At 51.7% G+C, this 23,646-nt stretch overlaps 2 long non-coding RNA genes across 2 annotated transcripts in view; one reads left to right on the top strand and one right to left on the bottom strand.

Annotated features, from left to right (window-relative positions):
- The window catches only part of LOC144314482 (uncharacterized), a 34,882-nt gene continuing 11,236 nt past the window's right edge, over nt 1-23,646 (bottom strand). Inside the window, exons 3-5 of the long non-coding RNA XR_013380391.1 lie at nt 13,416-14,015; nt 5,631-5,779; nt 1-154 (exon numbers count right to left, since the gene is read on the bottom strand). This is a non-coding gene — a long non-coding RNA (uncharacterized LOC144314482). The remainder of the gene's footprint in view (nt 155-5,630; nt 5,780-13,415; nt 14,016-23,646) is intronic.
- On the top strand, nt 3,292-14,019 carry LOC144314483 (uncharacterized). The gene is made up of 3 exons (XR_013380392.1): nt 3,292-4,584; nt 5,540-5,683; nt 13,881-14,019. It is a non-coding gene; the product is annotated as an uncharacterized LOC144314483 (long non-coding RNA).

Below are 23,646 nucleotides of genomic sequence, written 5' to 3'. Positions count from 1 at the left end.
AGAAACAGAGGCAGAGACACAGGCCGAGGGAGAAGCAGACTCCATGCAGGGATCCCAATGTGGGACTTGATCCTTGAACCCCGCGATCACACCCTGAGCCAAAGGCAGCCGCTCAACTGCTGAGCCAGCCAGGCTTCCCAGGAAGAACTTCTTTCTAAATTGCCACAAAATTGGAATCAGAAAAGTTGTAAACTGATCAAATCCCATCCTAGGTGAGCAGTGACCTCCTGGCCACCACTCTGGGCAGGAGCCCAATCTAAGAGGTTCCTCTCAGCTCATTTTACCCAGGCTTATGCCTACAGTTGCCCTGGCCAAGACAGTGGGGCAGGGAGGGTGCCAGTAGGGGAGGGATGGGCAGGGGCGGTGATGACTGGCAGAGGGAGGAGCTTGGTAGTGGATACACACAGGGAGTGGAGCCTTAGGAGCAGCCTCTGTCATATTCCAGAGCATGCCCTATAGGACCTTGGGACGCCAACCTCCCTGAACCTCAGTTCTCTGTCCGTGAAATGGGCAATTAATACCCTCGTCACAGGATTGTTGTATAAAGCAATCAAATGTGAGGTTCAGCACATGAGCGAGTGGAGTGAACTTGCTCCAAAAGCTGAGCATAGCGCATTCCTCATTATTACTGGTGCAGGTAGAGGCCATTCTGCTGAGTTTCTGTGTGCCAAGAGCACCCATCTAGAGGTGGGAGGAGGATAGGAAGAGCTCGCCCTGCTTCAAGGGAGCCAGGGCACAAATCCAAGCCTAAACCCTGCCTCTGCAATTCATCACCTTAGGAAAAGCACTCCACCTCACTAGTTGTTTTTTTTCTCTGTAAAATCAGATAACACTTTTAACCTCATAGGTTTGCTGTGAGGATGAACTGAGAGAACACAAAAAGCACTGTCGAGTACCTGATGCGTTCTAAGTGCCCAAGAAACAGTAACTATTATTTTAAAAACTTTTCTCCCCCTTACTCTCCCCAAAACTGAAACCAGGGCTGACTTACTGCAGTATCTTCCTTCCTTCCTTCTTTCCTTCCTTCCCTCCTTCCGTCATGCCTTTATTCATTCATTTCAACATTTAAAAAAATATTTTATTTACTTAGAGAGAGAAAGAGAGCATGCATGGGGAGGGGCAGAGGAAGAAGAAAAGAGAGAAACCCAAACAGGCTCCACACTGAGCATGGAGCTGATGAGGGGCTCGACCTCACGACCCAGAGATCATGACCTGAGCTGAAATCAAGTCAGTCGCTTAACCAACTGAACCACCTAGGCACCCTGTTTCAACATTTATTAAGCCAGACAATGTGCTAGATCCCAAGAACACAGACTAGGAAGTCGTTAAAGCAAAAACAGTATCATATTTCTTTCTTGTTTTACCTCTAGTCCTTAGATTTTCAATAAAGGCCAAATTAGTAAATTGTATCAGTTATTTTCTTGAGCACCCACTACATGCTAGTGCCTAGTAGTTCATTTTATCTCCATTATTGCAATGGATCCTCAGAACGACAGCCCCCAAACAGAAGGCCTGTAATAAAGCTCATTGACTAATGGTAAGACTGAGGCTCAGATCGATTAGCACTTAGTTGACTAAAATCACACAGGCAAGAAATGGTGGCACTCCAATTCACTATACTGCCTTGGCTAATGATTGAATCATTTTAATCATCATGGTTGTCACTATGCATGACTTCCTCGGGCTTATTTTATAGTCTAGTGAGGGTTCGGTGGCCTTTTCCTCCTCAGACTTACCCACGAGGGGCCCTGGCAAAGCTCAGACTTGGGTTCGAATCCAGTTCTGCAAGGCTGGGCTTTATTTAACCTATTTTTTTTTTATTTTTTTTTATTTAACCTATTTGAACCTCAGCTTCCACTGCTGGGAACTGAGGTTGGGTGGGTGTTCCACGAGAACATGCGGAGGGAAGGCCCAGCACCTTGCTCCATAAATGTTCTCTTTATTTCCTCCTCCCTCCCTGCCCGCTGTGGCCACTGTCTGGGGGTCTTTGGCCTGAAGCTGTCCTGACCTACCGCAGAGGACCCCTCACTCGGCGGTCGGGCTCTCGCGGCGATTCCGACCGCTGCCTCCAGGGGGCGCCACCACACCGACCCCCCCGCATCTCGGGGGTGGCTGTTCCCACCGCCGCCACGCGGGGCCGCCTGGGCCCGGAGTTTTGGGGGAGGAGGGCGGCAGGGCGGCAGGGAGGTCTGAACAGCTGGACCAGAGATGTCTTCGGCATCACAGTCATAATTAATAATAAACAATAATAATAGTAATAGCAGGGGATCCACGGGGAACCGGGGGTGACCGAGACAAGAGGCGTATTCGCTCGCGGGAGGCTGTGGGACTCCAGGGAAGGAGCCAGGCTTAAACTCAGACCCGGTTCCAATCTAGTCCTGCGACCCTGGCCCTCTCTGAACCTGCTTCCTCAGCTTTAAAAGGGAAAGTATGATAATATTCTTGGGGGCAGCCTAGATGGCTCAGCGGTTTAGCGCCGCCTTCAGCCCCGGGCGTGATCCTGGAGACCTGGGATCCAGTCCCACGTCAGGCTCCCTGCATGGAGCCTGCTTCTCCCTGTGTCTCTGTCTCTCTCTCTGCGTGTGTGTGTCAAAAATAAAACAAAAAACAAAAAAATAAATAAATAAATAAATAAATAAATAAATAAATAAATAAAACAAAAAACAAAAAACAAAAAACATCGTTCTTGGGAGAAATAAGTGAGCTTCTGGAATGCTCAGTGAGAGCAACTTGGGAAAGTGCATTTATTGCAATCCTTACCTCTCCCTTGTAAGAGAACTATTGTCAGATCCTCCTGGGGCTTTCCCCAGGCTCCCCGGCCTACCTGTCACTCTCTCTCTCCCCCCACCAGCACAGCACAGAGACTGGTCCAGGAGCTCATCCCTAAACCGACCGACCACCCAGTACCACTCTTCTCCCTGGAGTTGCCCCTTCACCTTCAGAACTGTAGGCTTCTCTGGACACTGTCCCATCCATCCCCAGGGGCAGGCCCCGGCCAGAAAACTTCCCCTGGCTATCCCACTACACTCCACCCCAACCCTCACCTTGAAGTTATGACCCCCATGCAGTCACCTCATCCAAAAAACCTTTCCTGCACACCCTTTCCCCAGCCCAAAAGCCTGCTATTCAGGGCCCAGCTTAAATAGCCTATCTTCCAGAAAGTCCCCCTCCCTTCTCTTCCTGCTGCCCCCTGGACTTCCTTTAACTAGGTCACAGCATAAAGGAATTGCTTGTTTAAGTGCATCTAGCCCCAGCACATAGGGATGCCCTGGAAGCCACAGCTGCCACACCTGTGGAGGGCTCCGCGGTGTCACAGAGCTGAGCCTGGGGACCTGAACAAAGTGCACACTCCATAAATGCATGTCCTGTGAATGAGTGATCCACCCAGCTGGGTCTGCTCACTGAGCCTCCTCCTCGGCAGCCACAGCTCCCAGGCATATGCACACAGAAACAGAAGCACATACTCAGAGGCAACAGTCAGAGTCACATGCACACACGGTCGCAAGGAGTCCTATGCAGAAAGCTGAATTCATCCATTGCTCATTTCTGCGTCTCTGTGTTTATGCACCTTTGTGTCATTCGCTCCTTTCTTTTGTGACTTGAGGGGCCTGAGAACAGTGCTGTGTCTCCTTATCAGCCCGGTAGCCCCTTAAGAGAGGGCGAACTGCTCCCTTCAGACCAGGAATCCCAAGGGAAGTCTTATAGCTCCTCAACCGGTTTGGGGGGTTGGGCCAGGAAGTCTCTTCCCCACCAGCCTTAGAGCTTTAGAAATAGTCTGTCTCCCACATCAGACTCAGAATCCTTGGGGACAAGGCCCTTATCTCTCCCCACTAACTAGCATTGAGGACCCAAGGTCAGAACGGATCTGACTATGCTGGGTATTCCAGGAGCAGACCTGAGCTTGATCTCCCCTATCAGACTGGTGACTCCTTGGAGGCAGCAGGATCAGACCGGCTCCAGCAGGGGGTGAGCTGGCTTGGGCCAGTTTGTCCTGGCAACTCATTCATATGTCTTCCATTCACTCCCAAACCTGTCCGAGTCCCTGGGCCTGGCTCTGCAGTATGCAGCCTCTATTATGTTCCTTAGTTCCCTCGCCAGTCCAATCTGGGGGGACCTGAGGCTCAGGCAGCAAGTGACTTGCTATGAGTCACATGGCTGGGAAGTAGCAAAGCCAGGCCTCACCCTGCAAAGGCCACCTTCCAATCAGGTTTGAGGAACGCAGGGGAGATCAGTCTGACAGGGAGCAATGACTGCGTGGGGGCGTGTGTGTGGCTGTTGGAGGCAAGGACTGCCAGAGGATGGGGGTGCCTGCTGGGCAGACTGGGAATACCGAGGAGGGCAGGCTGGACAAGCAGCCAGCCAGGGCAGGCAGAAGGAAGGCCTGGAGCCCAATCTTTCCTGTCCCAGTTCCCAGCACGAGCATCCTCTGGCACTGGAGTCCTGAGTTCAAGTCCCATTCACCCTCGGACCCCTCTGTGGGCCTCACTTTCCCCATCTGAGTACAAGAGCAGAGACCTGATGAGGTCAGCGCTTGGGATTCCCACTTCTTTAAGCTGTTCTTGGCAAGGGTGCAGCCAGCAGCAGGTGAGCGAGTTGCCACATCAGCAGGGCGAACCCCGCCCCCTTCTCCCCCCCAGCTCCGGAGGGAGGCCCCAGAGGCCCCAGAGGACAGTGGGAAGTGGGTGGGGAGAGAGGGCTGAGCCTCGTTGGCTGCAGATTGGGGGAATGGCCGCAGGGGTGGGTGAGGGAGGCGGTGTGTGAGTATACCTGGCTGTACTAGCCTGTGTGTATCTGTGACGATGTCTGGATGTCCCGGAGTATACAGGAGTGTGTACACAATAAATGGGTGTCTTTGTGAGGATGTACTCGAGTGTACAAGCTGGTGTATAAGAGTGTGTGAATGTTTCAGAGCACATCTTTGTGTCCGTCCGTGTGTCTGTGTGGGTGGCCCTGGATGGGCAGGAGGGCGTACGATTGTGTCTGAGTGTGCTCCTCTGGGTATCTACGTGAATGCACTTGAGAGTACAAGGGAGTGTGTCTGTGCATTTGCCCTTTTGTCTGTGGATGTTGTGTACAGGATTGAGTGTGAATACATCTGAATGCGTGTCTTGTGTGTGGATGCACTTGAGTGTAAAATGCATGTGGATGCATTTGCCAACGTCTCTGAGTATGTCTTTGTGTCTATGGGTGACTGTGTGGATGTTCCTGAGTGTACAGGAGTGTGTGAACATGTCCGTGTGTTTTCCAGAGTGCCTTTGTGTGACCATGTGGACAAGTGTGTGTGTGACTATGTGTGGCTGGCAGGGTCCTCTCAGAAGAGGTGTGAGCCTTTGAGAATCCACCTCTAGCAGACCCCTCCAGCTGACCACAGGCCCCTGGAGGCATAAGGCCTGCCCCAGGCCTCAGAGCAGCCCAGCCCCTGCCCGCCCGCCCCCCCTCACTTCCTGGTGACTCACCTCCCTGCTGTCTCTGTCCCCTCCAGCCTCCTGCCTTCAAGGGCAGTCCCCCCTTGCTTAGTTTATCCTTCACCCACCCACAGGGAGTCTGAGTCCTTTCTTCCAGTCAGCCTGCTGGGACCCGAGAAGGGGGACCCAACACTAGTGATGCATGTTCTGTTGAACCCTCCTCACCTGACAGATGAAAACAGGCTCAAAGCACCGTGGTGACCCACTGAGATCATGCTGTGAGTACAGGTGTTTAATCCCATGACTCCAAAAGCTGAGGGTAGAAGCCCTGGCCTCCTCCAACCCCACAGATGGCCCCAGCCCAGGCCCTGAACCTGAGAAGGAGAAAGAGAACTGACATTCAGGGAACCCTCCAGCCATATGCTTGGCCCTTCCCGTGCTGTCATTTTTAAGGTGTTTTTTAAAATTAGTTTATTTTAGAGAGAGAGAACAAATAGGGTAGGGGACAGAGGAAGAGATAGAACCTTAAGCAGACTCTGCACTGAGCATGGAGCCTAACATGGGGCTTGATCTTACAACCCTGCCCTGAGATTACCACTTGAGCTAAGATCAAGAGTCAGATGCTGGGGATCCCTGGGTGGTGCAGCGGTTTGGCGCCTGCCTTTGGCCCAGGGCATGATCCTGGAGACCCGGGATCGAATCCCACGTCGGGCTCCTGGTGCATGGAGCCTGCTTCTCCCTCTGCCTATGTCTCTGCCTCTCTGTGTGTGTGTGTGACTATCATAAATAAATAAAAATTAAAAAAAAAAGAGTCAGATGCTTAACTCACTGCCCCACCCAGGCACCCCTCATGCTGTCATTTTGTTCACTCCTGTCTTGCTCAGAGAGGTGAGGCAGCTCGTCCAGGGTCAGGAAGCAGCTGAGGGGATCCCTGGGTGGCGCAGCGGTTTAGCGCCTGCCTTTGGCCCAGGGCGTGATCCTGGAGATCCAGGATCGAATCCCACATCAGGCTCCCGGTGCATGGAGCCTGCTTCTCTCTCTCTCTCTCTCTCTCTCTCTCTCTCTCTCTGTGTGTGTGTGTGACTATCATAAATAAATAAAAAATTAAAAAAAAAAAAAGGAAGCAGCTGAGGCAGGATTTGAACCCAGGTCTCTCTAGCTTCAGATGCATGTTACTAGGGGCAGGGTTGGAGTCGAGGGTGACTGGCCACCTGTCCTCAAAAGAAAGGTAGAAAGATGAAAAGGTATGGGTAAAAATGAGGAAAGGTGGCTCGAGATAGTTTCCATGCAGCATCACACCAAGAGCTGAGGTGACACAGCCTCATGTGAGTGCCAACGACAGCCTGATAGGACTTCCTGTTCTAACCAGAGTCCGGCTCCCTGCCTGGGCCCCTTCCCCTGGATTCAGGCACTGGGTGGACTGAAAATGTGACTAAGTGGGCCCAGGCTTAAGCAGCCTCCCTACCGGCTGGTCACAAGTGTTTGGAATTCCACAATGCCACTGACCTTTGTCCCTCAGAGGCTCTTCTTTTATTTTTTTATTTTTTTTCTTCTTTTACTGTTTATTTTTTAAGACTTTATTTTTTTTATTCATGAGAGACACACAGAGAGAGGCAGAGACATAGGCAGAGGGAGAAGCAGGCTCCCTGCAGAGAGCCTGATATGGGACTCGATCCCAGGACCCTGGGATCATGGCCTGAGCCGAAGGCAGATGCTCAACCACTGAGCCACCCCGGTGCCCCTTATTTTATTATTATTTTTTAAAGATTTTATTTATTTATTTGACAAAGAGAGAGACCACAAGCAGGGGGACCAGAAGAGGGAGAGGGAGAAGCAAACTCCCTGACGAGCGGGGAGCCTGATACGGAACTGGATCCCAGGACCCTGGGATCACAACCTGAGCTGAAGGCAGACGCTTAACTGACCGCTTACCTGACCAAGCCACCCAGGCACCCCTCAGAGGCTCCTCTTTTAGATCAAAACCCCACCCAGGCTCCTGGGGAGGTGACTTGAGCCCCCAACTCAGCCTAAAGGAGTCTGGTTGGAGCCAGGGATCCCAGCTGGATGGGATGCCCTTCTGGAGTAGGGAGGGCAGCAGGGAAAATCAGATGGAGGGCCAGAGGGAGCATGAAGGGTGGACCCCAGGGGGAGGCTGGAGTGGCCTCTTGTCATCCACCATCTCATGTCATTCTTGCAGCAGCCTCTGGGGCTGAGGGCATCACTCCCATTTCTGATGAGCAGCTCTGAAAGGCAGATACGTGCTAAGAGCGGGACTTGAATCTCATCTCTGGACTCGAGTCCAGGCCTCTTGCTACCATATGTGGCTCCCTCTGGATCCCAGGGCTGGCTTGGCTGGGAGGAGGCCAGAGAGGCAGGGATGCGAGAGACAGTGTTCCTTTGGCTCTTCTGGATGACAAGCGCCACAGAAATGCTTATGCAAGAGCTCAAGGAGACGGGACTTGTAGTGAGTCTACATGGGGAAGTGAGGAAGGCAGGGACGGTGCCCCACTTCTCCGAGCCTCACAGCACCCCCTGGGTGGTCAGGAAGCAGAACACTCACATTGACCTGGACTTCTGGTCTTTGCCTTGGTTGCAGGTGCCCGACGCTGTGGCTGTGCAGTGGGGCCTGGGAATCCTGCATCCTTGTCCAGGGCACTTCAGGGTCATCTTTACCTCCAAAATCAATCAACCTTCCAGCTTCTAGGCCTGTGGGCTTGGGTATCTCTCACATGCGTCTGTTCCTCTGTGTCCTGGAGATGTCTAGAACCCCTGGTGGTCAGCCCTGCCATTCCAGACTCAGGGGTGTGAGCACACAGCCTCTCTCTGCCTGCAGGTCGGACACTACCCCTGACCCTGGAACTCAAAGCCTGTTTCCCTTGCTCCTTGCTGCCTGGGTGTCCTTCTGTTTCCGGCCTCCATGGGTGGCCCTGCCTGACCCTGTCCTGGCCTGAGGGGTAGGGTGGGGGAATGGGAAGGGTGTGCACAGTGCTGCTCTTGTTCAGGGGATCAGGGAGGGACCAGTGCCCGCTCTTGTGTTCCAGCCCCTGGCTTGGTCTTGGCAAGCCGGAGGGTGAGCTGCAGCTCTACCTGCAGCATCATCTCAACATCCTTCCTGCCGGCAGAGCAGGCCCAGAGCCACTATGGAATCTGACCAAGAAGGCCCTTAGCTGGGCTCTCATTTCAGGCTATTACTGATCCCTCTGCCTCTAGCTGCTCTGCCTCATGACCTGTGCCACATGATGAAGACAGGATGTGGGTGGTATGGATATGTCCAGAGACACAGTGGACGCAACACTGGTCCCAGGGCTGCAGTTTCAAGTGTCCCATCTGGGAACTGGAGGTTTGCAAACAAGGTTTAGATTCGGGAGATAGGAAATCAGCCAGAGGGTGGGGCCCAGTGAGGAGGTGGGGCCCAGTGAGGGGGAATAGAGGCTCAGTGGGGGGGGATGGGGCTCAGTGAGGGGGGTGGGGGCCAAGTGAGGGGGGTAGGGTCCCTGTGAGGGAGATGGGGGCTCAGTGAGGGGGATGGGGGCTCAGTGAGGAGATGGGGCTCAGTGAGGGGGGTGGGGGCCCAGTGAGGGGGATGGGGACCCAGTGAGGGGGATGGAGACCCAGTGAAAAGATGGGGGCTCAGGGGATGGGGGCCCAATGAGAGGGTAGAATTCAGTGAGGGGATGGGGGTCAGTGAGGGGGTTGGGCTCAGTGAAGAGATAGGGGTTCAGTGAGAGGACAGAGGTTCAGTGAGGACTTGAAGTAAAAGAAATGAGTAGATAAGGCTCTGGGGACATTAACTCAATGATCCTTTCCTAACTGAGCTTAGATACCTGAGCCTACCCTGGGGTCTACAATAAGCATGACTGTTAGGGACATGGCTGGGCACCTTGGTGTCAGGCACTCCTCCTAACAGTTGGAGGGAAACTGAGACCTGGAGGGAAACTGAGACCTGTGTCTGCTGGGGAAGGACTCAGACAGACAACACTGCAGTTCTGAGCAGTGAGGACTCTAGGAGCTAGGAAGCTAGGTATGGCTTGGTGCCATGGAGGTCAAGGGAGACTTTCCTGGGAGCTCCCTCCTACCTCTGGGGTCCTGTAGGCTGCACGCAACCTCCAGCAAGGCATTTGGAATCCTGGGATGGCCCTGCCCAGGGATCTGGAGGAGTGCCCCTCTTTGCCCCTCAGGTTACAGCCCTTGGCAAGCTTCCAGAATGGAGGGGGAGAAAAGGATGGGCATTGGGAAGATAACAGGGCAGATTCCTAAGACCTCTCTTGGGTAAACTCTCACCTTTCCTCCCCTTCCCCAACGCGCTCCTCATCGCGGAGTCCTCATCTCTTTTACAGAGGCCCCCTTGCCCTTGATTGAGTCCATCCCTCTCCCTAGAGAGTCCCTAGCTCTTTCTGGATCTGCGTTCCCTGACTGAGCTCAGATTCCCCCTCACATAGCTGTCATACCAGAACTAAAGCCAGTTTTAAATTTTTTACTTGAGTGTTTTAGGCACTGTCCTTTCTCACTAGCAAGGAGGGCTGGATTGACCCTGGGCCCATTCACTCAGGCCCTATTGTCTGAAAAACTGAAGGGGGGCAGCCCTGGTGGCTCAGAGGTTTAGTTCCGCCTTCAGCCCAGGCCCTGATCCTGGGATGGAGTCCCCTACTGGGCTCCCTGCAGGGAGCCTGCTTCTCCTTCTGCCTGTGTCTCTGCCTCTCTCTCTCTCTCTCTCTCTCTCTCTCTCTCTATGTCTCTCATGAATAAATAAATTTTAAAAAAATCTAAAAAAAAAAACAACACACAAACCTGAAGGGGCTGCTAATGGTAATGCCCTCATTTGTGTAGCATCATTTAATATTCAAATATCTGAGCCTGGGCTGGTGAGGAATGGCTGCTGGTATGCATACTATTTGCATGCTTCCCTTTTAGTGAGGAAAAACTCAAACTCTCCTCCCCCTCCAGCTCCCCTGTTTGGAGTCTGACTTGAGGAGAGTCCCAGTTGGGCCCTACAGAGAAGGTACAACAATGCAGAATGTTAAATGGGAGTTGTTTGGGTACTAGACCGCAGATGTTTGCTAAGGCCAGGCCCAAGGTGGGAGAATACGCAAGGATTCTCTCCCCATTTGCCAGAGGAAGCCAGGTTCTAGAACAGGGAGTAGAATGAGAAGAGGAGATGTTCTTATGATGCTAAAAACTGAAGTGATTCTTAGGGGTTTCTTAGACCGTACACAGTGGCTTCACAGGATCTACAACTACCAGCCCTTCTGCATCTATGCCAGACATGATTAGTTAAGCATGGCACTCTGAGCCCAGAGCCACTTCATTTGAGGCAGCAGTTAGCATGTGCAATTATATTTGTCTTTCCTGAGGAGTTCAACCCTTCCTTTCCAAACAGGGAGACTGAGGCCCAGAGAGGATACAGGAAATGTAGGTTATATCCACCTTCACACTACCTGCTCATCCTGGAAGCACATGGGTTAATCCTCTGGAGGGTGGGGAGGGCGGTTCTATTATGTGTAAGAAAATCATCACAAGGGATACCTGGGTGGCTCAGTGGTTGAGCATCTGCCTTTGGCTCAGGTCACAATCCTGGAGTCCTGGGCTCGAGTTCCACATCAGGCTCCCCACAGGGAGCCTGTTTTTCTGTCTGCCTGTGTCTCTGCCTCTCTCTCTGTGTGTCTCTCATGAATAAATAAATCTTTTTTAAAAAAGAAAGCAAATCATCACAAAAAAGTCCTTCTGGGTGGAATTACAGGTGATTTTTATAGATGACTTTGTGTTTTTCTACATTTCCCAAATTCACTTTGAGCATGAATTCATTTTGTAATCAGAAATCTCTCAGGGGATCCCTGGGTGGCGCAGCGGTTTGGCGCCTGCCTTTGGCCCAGGGTGCGATCCTGGAGACCCGGGATCGAATCCCACATCAGGCTCCCGGTGCATGGAGCCTGCTTCTCCCTCTGCCTGTTGTGTCTCTGCCTCTCTCTCTCTCTCTCTGTATGACTATCATAAATAAATTTTAAAAAATGTTTAAAAAAAAAAAAAAAAAAGAAATCTCTCAATAGGGACGCCTGGGTGGCTCAGTGGTTTAGTGCCTGCCTTTGGCCCAGGGTGTGATCCTGAAGTCCTGGGATTGAGTCCCACGTCAGGCTCCCTGCATGGAGCCTGCTTCTGCCTCTGTCTTTCTCTCTCTCTGTCTCTCATGAATAAATAAAATCTTAAAAAAAAAAAAAAAAAAGAAAGAAATCTCTCAATAGCAATACTAGCTTTTTTGGGGGTAAACACTATGTGGTACTTGCTTTAGGCATTATCTAAATCTCAACCCTGACATGGGGCACCAGGCTGGCTCAGTCAGTGAAGCATGTGACTCTTGATCTCAGGGTTGTGAGTTCAAGCTTCACATTGGGTGCGGAGATTACTTACAAATAAAATCTTTAAAATAAATAAATAAATAAATAATCTTGACAACCACCCTGGGAGGGAGGTAACATTATTGTTGTTATTCCCAATTTAAAGAAGAAGACAAGACTTAGGGAAGTCCAAAAATGTGCCCCAAGATCACATAGTGAGCGGCACAGCTCTGACTCTAGCCACATTAAATACAATTAAATAAATTAAAAGTCAATATCAGTGATGATCTGGGTCTATGGAAGAATGCTGGTTTGCATGCTCTTCTGAATAATAGAAGTGGAAAGCCCATTTGGGAGAGGGAAGTAACTTGCCCAAGGTCACACCGGATGTGCCTGAAGAAACGACCTGTGCCCCAAAGAAAGCTTCTGAGTAGCCTAGGACAAGAGCAGAGGTCTGGCATGGTCCTCTCGCCTCTCCTCGGGACCTGGACACCTCTCTGCTCAGGACAGTGGGAACACTATGCCCCAGCAGAGTGCAGAATGGCAGGACACCTCCTGCTAAGGCTCCTGCTATTCCTCTCAGCACAGTGGAGTGAAGAGACAATGAAAGACACTGAGGAATGAGAGGGATGGCTCAGAGCTGAGCCAACAACAGCAAAGCCAGAGCAGGGTGTGGGTGAGAAAGGAGGGTCTTCCCTCCACTGGGACTTTGGGAAGAGACCATTTATTTATTTTTAAGGGTTCTGGGTTTTTTTATTTAAATTTTGTTTTGGTAATCTCTACACTCAACCTGGGGCTTGAACTTACAACCCCGAGATGAGTCACATGCTCCTCTGACTGAGCCAGCCAGGCGCCCCCCGGGAAGGGGCCGTTTTAGCAGAAGCATGGGCCAAGTGCCTTCCCGCACTTAGCTTTGCAGTGATCACCCACTGGTATGCCAGGGCCCCTTGGCACTGTCTCCAGACACCACCAACTTCTGTGTGACCAGAGCATGGGATGAGGACACCAATAGACCAGCTCTCCATATCTGTGTGGCCTTGGCCAAGCCATTTTGTGTCTGAGTTTTCTCACCTGTGAAATAGAGGTGATAAACCCTATGTTTCAGGGCTGTTCTGAGCATAAAAGGTGGCCACAGAAGCAAAGGAGCCCCACTGGAGTGGGAGAAGCAGCCTGCCAAATTCTGGTCGTTAATAAAGCCTGCCCCTCCCAGCGGGCAGTGTCAGGACTGCCCAGGGAGCTTGTGGGGGAGGAGCCTCTTCCTTCCTACCCCTTCCAGCTGGGTATCAAGATCTGAGACCAGATGTGTGGCTGAGTGACTCAGCCCTTTCCTGCCTGGAAACTCCTCCCTGCCTGCCTCACCAGGCTGGGCCAGGGACGGTGAGACAGCACATTGGAGGTGGGGGTGGCTGGTCCTGAACAAACTCAGGGGAGCAGTGGGGGGCAGAGTGGGGGAGGGAGAGGGAAGGAGGAATGAGGATAACATGGCTTGGCCTGCAAGATGGGATGGAGGAGGAGGGAAAATGTCGGGACAGTCCTGGAAGAGATTGAGAGTGTCCTTGAGTTGAGTGGCTGGCTCAGCCTGAAATGCTCACCCCCTCCTCCTCCCAGCTGCTCGCATCCTTTCCCCAATATTTCAAAGCCAGCCCCAACCCCTTTGCCCTGCCCTCTTAAGTCCACATACCCTTAGGGTGCTCCCTTCTTTCCCGTTCTCTCTTCCTCCTCTCAGCCAACCACCTCCACTTCCTCACCTGCCACTCAGCAGGCCCCTTTACTGACTCCTCGCTGCACATAGAAGCAGCAATCTGGATGGTTGACTCTTGGTTGCAAAATCTTAAACCCAACCCAGCTTGATCCCTCAGGGACAATAGGCCCTGCTGACCCAGGCCCTGCTTGGAGCTCTTTTCTTCTCCTGACACACCACCCTGCTGGTTTCCCTTCTATCTCTTGGACACTTCCCTCTCTCATCTGGGCTTCCTACTCCCAACCTTGTAAATGTATGTGTCTTATAAGATCAGTCCTTTCTAGTCTACTGTATGGAAAAGGGATAAAGTGCATGGACTTTGGCATTATATGGACCTGGATTCAACTCCTGGCTCTGCCCTTTACTAGCAGTGTAATTTTGGAAAAATTAATTTAATTCTCTCAGTTTCAGGGATGCCTGGGTGGTTCAGCGGTTGCACATCTGTCTTCAGCTCAGGGCGTGATCCCAGAGTCCAGGGATGAATGGAGTCTCGCATTGGGATCCCTGTGGGGTGTGGGCTTCTCCTGTGTCTTTGCCTCTCTGTGTGAATAAATAAATAAATAAAATCTTTAAAAAAAATTCTCTGAGTTTCAACTTTCTCTTCCACCAAATGGATTAGTATTACCTACGTCTTGGGGATGAAATGGGATAATACCAATGATGCATTATCTGGCAAACGGCAGGTATCAGTTACTAGTTGGGTTTTTTTAAGTTGTATTTATCTAAGTAATCTCCACACCCAACATGGGGCTCGAACTCATGACTCTGAGATCAAGCGTTGCATGCTCCACCCCAGGTGCCCCCTCAGTTACTGTTAATATCCTTTCTTCCTGGATACCAGTTTACCTCCCCACTCCACTCCCAACTCCTACCTACTGAGCACATCCACCTGCATGTCCTAGTGGCACCTGATCTGCAAATGGTCAAAAGCAAAGTTTCATCCCTTCATTTTCCTCCCCACACACTAGGTTTTCCTCTTGATGCTCCTATTTCTGTTAATGCTCCACCATTCAATGTCATTCCATTCACTTAGCAAGTGCTTTCTGAGACAGCAAAGCCAGGTGCAGCAAAAAGACTTGAAAAAGAATCATTGTTTTTGCCCTTAAGGAGCTCACAGTCTGGTGAGGGAGACAGACAAGCAATTAACTATAATGAGATAATTGCTCTATTAGAGGTTTGCATGAAGGAAGCCAATCCAGGAAGCCTTCCTAGAGAAGGTAGCATTTGAATTGGCACTTGTCGGCTGAATAGGAGATTGCTAAGGTGGACAAATTAGGAAGAGCCAGGAATCATTTCTGGGCAAGGGTGTGGCCATGTGGGTATGAGAGGGCAGGTCCTCAGAGCCAGAAGCTCCCATTTGTGATTGAGAGTTCCCTTGGAGCAGCACAGGGGTCTGCTGGAAGGAGGCGGAAGTGGAAGAGACTGGGAGACCCAGCAGGAGGATAAGGGTTCAAAAGTTGCCATACACAGGCTGTGCAACCTTGGGAAAATCACCTGACCTCACTGAGCCTCCATCCCTCATCTGTCGAATGGAGACAATTATAGGCACCCAAGGGGATGCTGGAGAGGGCAGAGTGAGCTAATGGAAGGGAAAGTGCTGCACAGATGCAAGCTGTTGTTATTGTAGAAAATCTGCCAGGCAGTCTTCCAGCCACAGCCCCACCTCAAAAATGGCCTCCTTGAGTCTACTCTGAGCTGGGCCCACATCCTCCCTGCTGGGGGTGGGGCGCCGGGAACATGTGTATACACCTGACTCTGGATCCTGGCTCATAGGATGTGTGATCTGGGACCAGCATCTTCCCCCTCTGAGCCTCGGCTCTCCAGCTGCAAAAATCAGGCTGAGAACCCAAGGTGCAGGGCTGTTGGGAGAATTCTGTGCCACCTGGTAGGTGATCATTAATTGTAAACATTTTCCCATCCCCTGCTCTCTGGTCCCCTTCTCCCGGACCTGGCACCAAGCTAAGCAGAGTGGGAAACAGTAAATATTTAATAACATACTGGCTCAGAGCTCCTGACTAAAGGGACGTGTGGAGAGCTAGAGGACACCTGCCCCCCAGCAGGGTCTGTGCAGATGTCCCTGGGCTCAGGGACAGCCCCTGCCAGATCCTGAGGAAACTCTTGCTTCAGTGACTTCTTGGGGAATCCTGATTAGCAGAGGGGGTCCCCATCCCCCAACATGTCTCTCCTATCCTCTCTTATTCACTGGGGGGGGGCAGCAAATGGATGGGCACCCCATTCAACAACCACTCAGTGAGTCCTTCTCCACTCTGCCAAGCTTGTGTAGCCACCAGAGATTCAGAGATGAACATGTTCACCCTAATGTGATGGTATGTGGCTTGATCAAAGACTGACTTTCAAGAAAATCAGACTGAGAGGAAGGGACTGAATCTCTCTAGGCCTCCATTTAACCCTCTGTAAAATGGGGACAATGGTTCTTATCTCTTCAGGGCTGTTGTAATGACTAAGGGAGACGATTATATAATGCACTTAGGGCAAGTTCTGGAAGTTCATCAGTCTATCAGTGATGATGATTTTAAGTCTTTTTTAAAAAAGATTATTTATTTATTCATGAGAGACACACAGAGAGAGGCATGGATGCCGGCAGAGGGAGAAGTAGACTCCCCATGGGGAGCCTGATGTAGAACTCAATCCCAGGACTCCGGGATCACCACCTGAGCCAAAGGCAGATGCTCAACCACTGAGCAACCCAGCCATCCCTGATGATTTTGTCTTTTTTTTTTTCTTAAAGATTTTATTTATTCATGAGAGAGGCAGAGACATAGGCAGAGAGAAGCAGGCTTCTTGCAGGGAGCCCGGCGTGGGACTCGATCCTGGGATCAGGATCACACCCAGAGCCAAAGGCAGATACTCAACTGCTGAGCCACCCAGGCGTCCCTGATATCAAGTCTTGAGGTGGATGTCTGCTGGGCAAACTCTGTGGAGTGGGAGTAGGAGTAGGGGTGGGGGTGGGGGCCCGGAGGCAGGGAGGGAGTCTGCCTGGGGAGTTGGGAAAAGTTCAACAAGAGGAGAATGTGAGCCGGTCCTAGAAGGAGAAGTACTTGACCAAATGGAAAAATGGGGGAGAGGCAGGCTGGGGCCGGGAAATGAAGGGCTCTATGTGTCTGAGAGGCTGGGATTTATCCTGGAGACAACAGGAAGGGATTTAAGCAGTGGAAGGACAATGTCCAGATTTAGTCTTAGGAGAGGTTCCCCTGGGGCCTGTGGAGCAGGATTGGGAGGGCAAGAGGGGTCAGGGGACTGGCAGGAGCTGGTGTGATAGTCTGAGTGTTGGAGCTGTATGTGGATCACTTAGTCACCTGCATGGTACGTACCTGGGGTCAATGATTCAAAGGTTCCAGTCCCAGGAAATACTTTTACTCCTTAACAGAAACTTACAGGGACAACGCCTGTAGCCAGAGGAGCCACCCGAGAGACCCAGAGCAGTCAGGCAGAGAGGCTGTTGGGCCTCCCTTCCTCTCCAGCGCAGAGGTGCGGCCCCTCCCCCGGCCCCTGGGCCTGGGCCTCCCCTTTGTGAATCTGTCTGTGAACGTGTGGTTGTCTGTGGGCTGAGGCAGCAGAAAGAGCATTTTGGAGAGGACCAGAGCTAAATCCACATCCTGATTCTGCCACCAATTAGCTCTATGATCTTGGTCAAATTTCTTAACCTCTCTGCTTTGGTTCTGTGGAAAATGTTTGGATTTGTAGTGTCTTTACATGCTTATGTGTAAATGCATAGAAAAAGTATATACTGCCCACTAGCACTGAGGACTGAGAACATTCTCCTTGGAAAGCAGTGAGCCCTGTGTATCTTGGGTCAGGAAATTAAGGTTTGGGTGGTCAGAGGACTGTGGGTGAAGAGTCACTGCCCCATTTTATCCTGTTTCCTTCTGTATCATTTGGGCCTATTACAGGCGTGGGTATATCTACATTGTCACATTTGTAAGGAGCAGGGATACTGCTACCAACTTCACAGATTGTCCCAAAGATTTTTTTTTTTTTTTAAGATTTTATTTATTTGTTCATGAAAGACACAGAGACAGGCAGAGACACAGGCAGAGGGAGAAGCAGGCTCCGTGCAAGGAACCCGACGTGGGACTCGATCCTGGGTCTCCAGGATCACCCTGGGCCAAAGGCAGGCGCTAAACCACTGCACCACCCAGGGATCCCCCGTCCCAAGGATTTTTAAAGGATCGTACAGATAAAACTGCTTTCCTGAGACCTGTGCAGAATTGAGCGTCAGCAGGTTTTAGCTCCTTTCTCCCCTGCACCTGGATCTGTGTTAGGTATTTGTGTGTCTGTGTTTCTAGCTGTAATCATTTATCTCTTTACATCTGTGTTTGTGTAACAGGCCTTCTGGATACCTCTCCCTGACTTATGGGTCCCTGAGTACCTGTGTTGTTCTTATGTCGGTGGGTGTCTGTAGATGAGGGTCTGTGCATCTAGGAATGTATATATTTGCATATCACGTGGGTCTGTGAATTGGCATGTCCGTATATGTGTTTGGAAGTGTTAGTAGTGTGTGTGTATGTGTGTGTCATACATCTGTGGATGAGTTTGTGTTTCAATATGACCCCATATCTATGTGTGTTTATTTTTTTATTTTTATTTTTTTTTAATTTTTATTTATTTATGATAGTCACAGAGAGAGAGAGAGAGAGAGAGAGAGGCAGAGATATAGGCAGAGGGAGAAGCAGGCTCCATGCACCGGGAGCCCGACGTGGGATTTGATCCCGGGTCTCCAGGATTGTGCCCTGGGCCAAAGGCAGGCGCCAAACCGCTGCGCCACCCAGGGATCCCTCTATGTGTGTTTAGATGTCAGTCTGATGTGCACCTGTGTATTTATGGGTATCTAGATATGTCGATGTGTGTCTGGGTATGTGTTTTAGTATGTGTGTCCATATATCTGGGTCTGCCAGAGTGAACTGGTGTCAACCTGTGTTGGTGTCTCAGTGTGTTTGTATAGGCTTCTGTGTGGATTGTGGGAGGTTTCCCTGACAATCCACATCCAACTGTTTCCCTCTGATCGTGGGCAGGGAGCTCTGCCCACAGATCTTGACCCTACTCCCAGCTTCTCGAAGGCCCTAAGCGTGGGTGTTTCCCTCCTAGCCCTGCCCTTGGGCACAGGGCCAGGCTTGCCGCCAAGGACTGGTGGAGTGGGTATCTGTAGCAGCCCCCTACACAAGTCTCATCAGCTGGCCAGTCAGGCTGGTGACTCTTCTGGGGGTGAGAACTGAGAATGTTCTTCTTGGAAAGCAGTGAGCCCTGTGGACCTTGGGTCAGGAAATCCCTGGTCTCTTGGTCTAGGTCAGTGTCCATCTGGCCTGGCTTTTTTGTGCTTGTCAGAGGCAGCCAGACAGTTGGGAAACAAAACACGTCTCCATGGCAACCCGCCTCTGCCTTAGAACTTGGGCAGTTCAGTGGTTTTGCGGACCCTCCTCAGGCCCAGTGCTGGGATGGGGGTAGGCGGTGAGGATGAGTAATGAAGTTTCCACTTATGTGCACTGTACCACCCCCCCCCCCCACCACCACCACACACACACTCAACACGCTCAGATATCTCCACATGCTCACTGCTTTCCCAGGTGAAATCAGATGCTCAGGTGTGGAACCTGGTGCCCAGAAAGGGCAAGTGTCTCACCCAAGGACACCCAGCAAGTTAGTGGCAGAATTGAGATGAGAACCAGGTTAGGCTAACTTTTTGACAGACCGTTAGGGGCCATCTGCATAAGTCATTTTTGGGTAGACCTCAGAATAAAGCTTCTCGGGACATTTTTACTGAGTTGTTAAAATTCTTACCATGTGACCCCACTTGTCTGTGAGTGCAGTATTTTCTAATTACCTATTAAAACAAACTGCCAGGGGGCAGCCGGGTGGCTCAGCGGTTTAGCACCGCCTTCAGCCCAGGGTGTGATCCTGGAGGCCTGGGATCGAGTCCCATGTCAGGCTCCCCGTATGGAGACTGCTTCTCTCCTCTTCCTGTGTCTCTGCCTCTCTCTCCCTCTGTATCTCTCATGAATAAATAAATAAAATCTTAAAAAAATAATAAACCGCCACAGAAACAACTTGAAGGCTGGTTCTCAGGTAAAAGCCAAACCATCACTTATAACTCAGCTTTCAAATCTGTAGTCCATCCCCACTGACTTACTTTGTGGCAAGTAAAGGTTACAAGTTGATTTATAAACTATGTGTACATGTAGGAAACGTTTTTATCCATTTTCTCTCTCAGATAAAAGGCAGGTAGGTAGCTTTTGTATCAGAGGAAAAAGAAAATTCTACTGCTAAAGGAAAGTTTGAAAACACCTTTTCTACAGTGTGTACAGTTAAGAGAGTGACAGTCAGATCACAGAATAACTGGTCCATCTGGGGGCCTGGAGCACAGAGCTGGTGCTCAGGAGATGTTTGCTGAAGGGAATTAGAATTCGTTTCACACTGGAGACTGGGCAGTGGCAAGAGCTACCTCTCCTTTCTCACTTGCTCTCCTGCTCCCTCCCCTCTTCCCTCTCCTGTCTGTCTCTGTCTCCCCTTCCCTCTCAGCCTCCTAGGAGCTGGCACCAGTTCAGAGCTGGGAGCCCAAGGCTCCATCTCATTCTGGATCCTCCCCACCTCAAGCACCTTGGATGCTTTTTCACCTCTCAACCCAGCAGGGGAAATGGGTGCAACTAGGCTCAGGACTTGATTCTAGGAGGGGCCTGGATGATTTAAGAAGACCTCAGCAGGTGTTGTTTGCCATGTTAACCTGCTGCCTCAGATGCCAGCAGCCAGGGCAGGAGACAAGAGAATGCTCACAGTGGGGATGGGACCTGTATGCTTCCTCCCACCCCCACCCCCAGGTTAAGAAGGAGGGAGGAGGAGGGCATCCTGCAAGGGCCTTTTTCTATCATATCCTCCCATTGAAAAGGATCAAAGGGTTGATTTTTAGTTGGTTCTGAAATAGGGACACCTTTGGTAATCTGGCTAAAGCTATGGAACTTTCCCTCCCAAAATGCATACAAGTGCATTCAAATTTAAGCAGAACATTCAGGAGTCCCCAGGAGAAGGACTTTCTTTCCCCAGGATCTTCACTGTCTACCCTTTAAAGCAGCTGGCGTAGGGTAGAGAGGCTTGACCCAAAGCAAGTGCACAGTTAGGAAACACACACAAACACATGCGTGAACACAAGCCATTTTTAAATTCCACCTCTGTCCAGAGGTAACTGTGTGACTGTTGGCAAATTGCTCCACTTCTTCTGAGGTATCTTCTTAGGAATACTATTAATCACTCAGTATCTCAACTTCGCAGAACTGCTCCTCCCTGCACTATACTTTCAGCCCCTCCAATTGGTCTAAGAACTGAGGGGAGTCACAGGTGCTCTTACCCTCGGCTCTGTGATTTATGGGCTCTTCTCCTTCCTGGTGTTCCCCGTAAAATGAGGGAGGCTCAGCCACACCCTGGCTTGGCTGCCCAGTTTGGAGTTTGTGAGAAGGCCAGGCCCAGCAGAGGACAAAACTGGAGCCCATGGGAGGCAGGTCTCCTTGGAAGTGGGAGGTGGGGGAATCTTGGCTGGGTATGGGGGCAACATCAGGGTGGCCCTAGGTTTTCCAGAAAGAGAGAGTCAAAGCTGGAGGGCTTGGGGGCTTCTGCTCCAAGCCTGGTTGCTGCTGGTCTATCTCTGGGGCGGCAGCTTCCTGCCTGGTCAGGTGACAGCCTGGTTCCAGGATGGACTTTGGGCCCTGTTGACACGGGCCACTGGAAAGTCTGTTTCCTTAGCTGCCCACAGGGCCAGCAGAGAAATATAGCTGAGCTGAGTAGTCATGAATCTAGAGGACAGAGTTGCAGGCTAGCCCTTCCCAGGCTAGCCCTCTCTGGGTGTCTTGGAAGTATGTCTGTCCGTTAGGTCAGGGGACAGGAGGGAACCTGGGGCTGCTGGTCTGAGGGTGAGCCAGGTTGGAGTTGGAAGGTGAGAATGTCTGGCTGTTGGGAGTTAGAAGCAGTGAAGGGAAAACCCTGATCTCGCCCCACTTCCCTCCTTCCCCACCTCCAAATCAGGGGACCTGATCTCTGAGCTGACTCCTGGAGATTGCGAGTTTTTTTTTTTTTTTTTTTTTTTCATTTTTTAAAAAAAGATTTTGGGATGCCTGAGTGGCTCAGTGGTTGAGCATCTGTCTTTGGCTCAGGTGGTGATCCCAGGTCTAGGATTGAGTCCTGCATCAGGCTCCCTGTAGGGAGCCTACTTCTCCCTCTATGTCTCTGCCTCTCTCTATCTCTCCTGAATAAATAAATAAAATCTTTAAAAAAAGAGGTTTTATTTTTAAGTAATCTCTACACCCACAATGGGTTTCCAACACACAACCCTGAGATTGAGAGTCACACACTCCACCAACTGAGCCAGCCAGACGCCCTTCAGTTTTTTTTTTTTTTAATTAAGTAAGCTCTATGTCCAGGGTGGAGCTTAAAGTCAGGACCCCAAGAGCAAGAGGTGCATACTCTACCAACTGAGCCAGCCAGATGCACCTGGGGGGGATTGTCATTTGAGGGGAACTTTTGCTAAGGAATTATATAAGCCACCGGCAGGGCCAACTTCATAGGCCCAGTCACCCCTGACCCTGATGTCAGAAAGGCCCCCACACTTGGTTGAATGCTCTGCTGTTGTCTTCTTGAATTTTTTTTTTTTTAAAGTAGGCTTTAGGCCTAGCATGGGGCTCAAACTCATGACCCTGGGATCTAGAGTCTCATGCCCTACCTACTGAGCCAGCCAGGGGCTTGTCTTCTTGAAAATCTTAATAATTTTTATCTATCTATCATCTATCATTTAAGAGAGCATGGAGGAGGGGCCGAAAGAGAGAAAGAAGCAGACTCCCTGCAGAGCAGGGAGCCTAAGCAAAGCAGTCGATCCCAAGACCCCCAGATCATGATCTGAAGCCAGATACTTAACCAGCTGAGCCACCCAGACACCCAAAATTTTTAATAATTTTTGAACAAAAGGCCCTGCATTTTCATTTTACACTAGGCCCTGCAAATTATGTAGTCAGTCCTGGCCACTGGGAAGAAGGAAATGCTGAAAGGGTTGGTGGGGGGTGAGACTGACCAATATTCCTCTCCTGATGGCTCCTTCCAAAAGCCAGAGTATGTTTGCTTTCCTCTCCTCCCTACCCAGTGCTTCCAGACTATCCACCAGGCCAAGGTCCTGCACATTGCTCTTTCTCTGAGTCTTAGCCTAGTCTATAATACTTCTCCTTTGATACTTACCAGGTGAGGAAGAGGAAGCGTCCCTAAGGCTAGTGCTGGCCCCGGTAGAGAGGACATGAAACAGAACCCATTGAGATCCTTATGTCTGGCCCAGTGCCTAAACCAGAAGGGTACTTTGGGATGTGGGCTAGACCTGAATGAATGGTGTAGAGCATCTCAGCGGGGGGAATCCGGGCCCAGGCAGAGGTGCCCTGGGGCCTGACAGGTGCCAAGGGTAAACTGAGGCACGACTCCCCTCATCTTCCTCACTAAAGGGTGAAGCGGGAACGCAGGAAGCACGGATCCCAGCTCCACACTGAGCGTTGACACTGGGGGAGGGTTAGGAGTGATGGGGAGACTCGGAATCGCCAGACTGGAGAGAAGGCCCACGGGCGGGCTCGAGTCTCAGGTGCGTCAGTCAGCAGCCTCCCCTCCGTCTCCGTCTCCAGAGCAAACCTCCGATTCCGTCCGGGTCCTGGGAAGAATTTTCTCAGAATTCCCTTATTCCAGGAGAAGAATGCCGGAACCCCCGTGTCTTCCCAGGCTGCACTCGGGATGCCTCGCTGTCCCGGGCCCAGCCCCAGCAGGTCTCCGCCCCTTCCCCGTACCTCTGACCGCCAGGCGAGCTCCCTTCCGCGCCCCCGCGGCCCCGACCCCCGGAGGCCCCGCCCGCCCGCGCCCCCGCCCTCCCGGCCCCCGAGCCCCGGAGCCCGGCAGGGGCCGGAGGCGGCGGGGAGGGCGGCAGGCGGCGCCGCCCCAGCCCCGCGGCCGCTCCCTCCCCGGCTGCCGGCTCCGCGCCCCGCCCGCCGCCCGCCCCTCCCGCGCCGCTCCCGCCGCCCGGCCGCTCCCCGCGGCTCCGCTTCCGCCGCCCAAACTTTTCTCCGGCGCGTCTCCCCGCGGCGGCCGCCGGCCCGCGCGTCCGCTCCGCGCATGGGTGCCCGGCCGCAGGGGGCCTGAGCGCCCCCGG

The sequence above is a fragment of the Canis aureus genome, chromosome 5 (genome assembly GCF_053574225.1).
Source record: "Canis aureus isolate CA01 chromosome 5, VMU_Caureus_v.1.0, whole genome shotgun sequence".
Taxonomy (NCBI): Eukaryota; Metazoa; Chordata; class Mammalia; order Carnivora; family Canidae; genus Canis; species Canis aureus.
This window is presented reverse-complemented; position numbering and strand designations above follow the sequence as displayed.